Raw genomic sequence first — 4,473 nt, 5'->3', positions numbered from 1 at the left:
AATACATATTTTCGGGAAATTAGTTTGAAGACGCAGGAAATATTTGTTAAAGCGAAACTACGTTTATAGATTTTCGACTGCAGCACGCGTCCAGGTAGGGAACAGTAAATCATCGTTAAAGCAAACAGTTCCACCAAAATCCATCACCGATGAACAGAAATTAGTACTACATCCGCGTCTCGTTTACCATGGGCGGAAAGTAAGAGCACAGCAAACAAATCAGGCTAACCCCCAAGTGAACAGTGGTGGACTGCAAAAGGTACACAAATGTGTCGCACACGCTTTCGACCTGCTGATGTCAGGGACAGTTGGAGGTTGTTAGGGCATGTACAATGGAGGCATCACCTTTGCTGCTTCAGCCTTTCCACGTAGATAAACGTGCTAGAGCATCAGCTTGAGGTCATAACCATCCAACGCATGGCTGCCTCATTAGGCCTGCACTTTATCTCTCGTCATCCAGCAATTACTCAACTCCCCAGCGATGGCTGAAGGTCACACACTATACATAGTTCATGCATGTCTACACTTTTCCTCCTTTCTCTCCCTTTTTTTCTCTTTTGTCAGGGAGGAGCCGGACTCCTCTGCAGGAACCCGCTTGCCTCTGCAAGCTACACCATACATCATTTTGGACCATCCGAGTCGACGTGGACAGCTGAGGCATCTGTCCACGGTGTAGCATTGGCCATGCCCTTAGTAGCTGGTTAAATGCTTGTGGGACACACGCCAGGAACAGGTTGAAAGGAATCAAATACTCGACGAGCTGGTACAGAGATAGATTTAATACAAAGCGTGCGAGAGCCGATGCGGATGACTGGTGAGATTACGGGACAGATGTCCCGAGGAACCATTGGGTATTTCCCCATTATGATGGCGTCAAATTTGGTTGCATCTTTCACTTTCTCTGATAGTATTTTCCTGGATCTCGCCGCGCTGGCGGCACACGAGGCGCGACGTGCTGGCCTTGATCTCGTCGACGGCGGTGGTGAGCATGCTCGCGCGCTCGTCCTCGCCGGCCGGCGCCGGTGGAGCGGAGGCAGGCGTCGAGCTCGGGGATGCCGATGGCGCGCCAGACGCCGCGGGAGTAGTCGGTGCGGCGCGCGTCGAAGGCAGCGGCCACCTCGTCGACGAGGCTGAGGCGGCACATGTCGTCGACGGGGCGCGCCACGAAGTCGTAGCGCTCCCGGAAGGCGCGGCGCTCGCCCTCCACGAGCTCCTCCACGTACGAGCTGGAGCCGCCGGCGACGACGGGGACATAACCCCGCGCCAAGGCGGTGCGCACGGCGCTCGCGGCCTTGCGGCAGAAGTCCTCGTCGAGGCCGAGCAGGTGGTGCGGAACGCCGGCGCGCTCGGAGGGGGACACCTTGTTGGTGGCCACGTCGAGGCCTGCGTGGGCCTGTATCTTGTCGGAGTTGATCACCTCGCCGCCGAAGCGGAGCGCGAGGCCGATGGCGAGGCGGGACTTGCCGGTGGCCGTGGCGCCCATGGCAACGACGGCCTTGTTCTTGGCGGCGGCGTGGCGGAGCAAGAGCGGCGGGGGCGGGCGCGGCGCGTCGGCGTGGGCGCGGTCCGGGAGCGTGATCATGGGCGGCGGCATCGTGAGCGTCAGCCTCGGGAAGTGCAGGGCCGGCGGCGGCGCCACGGAGATCATCGGCATGGTGGGTTCACGCGAAGCTTGATCGCTCGCTGGCTGGCTACACCGGCGATGGATCGCTGGGGAGTGTGGAATGTTGTCCATCGCTTGGTTGCTCTGTGTGCGGGTGTGAGCAGGGGAGGTAGTGTATTTATAGCAGTAATGCTACAGCTACATGCTCTTTTTACGGAGATGGAATGATGGATAGGGCATCTACAACGCCGGGCGCGGCGCTAGGATTTATTTCCAGCCCATTTAGCAGTTACGCTGCTAAATCCTGGTGTCGGATGTCGCATCGCTGCCAAAGCATGCATCGGGTGCTTAGATCATTTCTAGCCGACCCCTTAAAATCGCAATCCGCAAAACTGGGATATGGGTTGGAAAAAGTGCATTTTAAAAGTTCATTTTAGCTGTGAGCGAACAGATACTGTAAAATAAACTGTGAAACTGAAATAGAGAGCTCCTTCCTTCAGTCCGGCCGATGCCGCCCCTTACCCCAGCCGGCCGTGCCGGCCACGCCGGTCGCATCCAACCCCGTCGGCCGCACCCCATCGCCCGCAGGCCATGCCGCGTCGCCCGTCAGCCACGTCCCGCCTTTGTCAGCCGCACCCCATCACCGCGCCGGCCGCGCCCAGCCTCGCCGGCCACGCCCCGTCTCCTCCGTCGTCCGCGCCCAGCCTTGCCGGCCACGCCCCGCCGCCTCGACCGTTCGCACCTTGCTCTATTGCCAGCCGAGTCGTGCCCCTTTGCCTGCCGCGCCGGGAGGATTCCGGCGGCCAGGTTGAGGTCATGGAAGGCCACGGCTATGTCGAGCTCGTCCAATTCGAACCGGCGGCGATCGATTGTGGCGCCTAGCGGCCTTTTCCGGTGAGCGCTGATGAATTCCGGCGAGTTTAGGGTGGATTCCGACAAACTCCACGGCGGCGTGTTTGCTCCGACGAGGTTTGACCGGTATACGGGGACCCCTAGATTCCGCCTTCCAACCTTCAAAGATAAGGGTTTCGTGTGTGCATTTGGGGTGGCCCTTAAAAAATTTATGGGTTGGACCACTTTTACGGTTTCTGTTCTGGACACTTTTTTCGCCCAAAACTGTAAAACGCAAAAAATTACGGGTTTAACCACTTATGCAGGGTCTGCTAGAGATGCTCTTAAGTATTTTTCTTGCCGCAATAAGCGCCCAGGTTGTTCACTTTAGTCCAGGTTATTAGCGTCTGCCTTTGGAGATGCCTAGCTAACACTGCCTTAACCTGCCTTTCAGTCACTGATAGGTGCGCCCCGTGCCTAGCGGGATCCATCTGCCAGTGACTCAATGGCAGGATAGCTCATGTCAGGGGATCCTAGTCAGTTTTTTACATGGTTCGTTGTATTGAAGTGTAAGGAGTAAATACTGGCTTAGGATTAGCGGGAGGGGCCCACCCCTAAAAATCAGGGGGACGAGCGAGTTAGCGAGAGGTGGTCCGTAACTGACGGGTAAAAAACCCATACGTCTAGGATTATTGTGATGGTTAGGCCTTGTACAACGCGGAAGCCTGTACACCGGTGCTAGCTATGCTTCGTCACGAAATTTTCTTTGGTCCGCAACGCTGAGTGCTTCGTATGGGGTGCTAGCTGGACCTTTTTTCTTTTTATTTTCCGTCGATGGAGGCGCTGGATTGAAGCGTCCGTGACTGAATGGAGCAGTTACTTCTGCTAAGCACCCGCTGGCACCGGAAGCAAAACTTTGCTTCTGTTTCCCTTCCTAAGCATCGGTGCATTCCAATCTCAGGTAAAAAACAGGGTTTTTTCCTCAGGCATCTGTGTTAGCACCTGCCATTGTACAGGGCCTTAGGAAGACGAATTAGTTACCAGCATGTCACTAAGCTGCAGAGGAGCTTGTGCAAAAGGCAAAATGGAGGGGGGCCTAATGGCGGATGGACTCGTGTGCTGTGGAGGATGCGATGACAAGTGGGAGAGTGTGTGCTGGATGCGGCGAATCAATGGCAAAGGAAACTTACTGGGTCGTGTGTACTTATGTACTCACGGTCAGATCAGAGCAGAGTAAACATGAGACTCATCTTAGACTGTGATGGTTGCGGAAAAACGCTGCAGAGGTGGGTCTGCAGGCAACTCTGATTCTCTAAATCCAGCCCGTCTAACCAGCATGGGGATGTGTGTCGTCAGGTGTATTGCATTTTCCACCACCGCATAAAAGGCCGTATACCACCGTATTTCCTGGTAGACCCATCCCATGTGGGAGGCACGTGTGTAAAACCTGGGCGAAGCAGGATCTGTACTTCCAAGCTGGGCATAATCGATTTGATGGGCCATCAATTTTTGTTTGCAGAACTACACATGACGCGCCCGCGTATGTGTGTAATAGTTGGAGACACTGTTGAGACCATGGATTTTAAGGAGAGTTTGCTCATGGAGGGGGAAAACGACGTGATAAAACCAGTGTCATTAGCACCCTAACGATGACACGGGTAGATAATAGTTTATTCCAAATACAGTATCTAATTTTTACCCTGACAGTTTATTCTTTATGAAAAGAGTTGCATGTGTTAATTTTTTGCTAAAAATGCAACAGTTAATTGCACACTAATTTGTGATTTTGCTATATAAACATTTTTTTGCAGATGATAGCAAAAAAGCAAACAAAAAACCACCCCTTTAACTCCTCAAATTGTTCTTCTTTAGGAGTTAAACTGGACATAGCCGAACCCTTATCCACTTTAACTCCTCAAAAATTATAAGCGGCGCATCGGCTAGCCTTGAAATTTGAGCAGCTGCAGCCACTTCTTACGAAAATTTTGGTCTTGTCCTCGCGTTGGCCTCTGTCCCCGCTCGCCCGCATTAACGCCAGC

At 53.9% G+C, this 4,473-nt stretch overlaps 1 pseudogene; it reads right to left on the bottom strand.

The window, feature by feature from the left end:
- Positions 1 to 732: 732 nt before the first annotated feature.
- Positions 733 to 1,834, bottom strand: LOC123094863 (adenylate isopentenyltransferase 3, chloroplastic-like; annotated as a pseudogene).
- Between the last annotated feature and the right edge of the window lie 2,639 nt (positions 1,835 to 4,473).

Source organism: Triticum aestivum, chromosome 1B (assembly GCF_018294505.1).
Source record: "Triticum aestivum cultivar Chinese Spring chromosome 1B, IWGSC CS RefSeq v2.1, whole genome shotgun sequence".
Classification (NCBI taxonomy): Eukaryota; Viridiplantae; Streptophyta; class Magnoliopsida; order Poales; family Poaceae; genus Triticum; species Triticum aestivum.
This window is presented reverse-complemented; position numbering and strand designations above follow the sequence as displayed.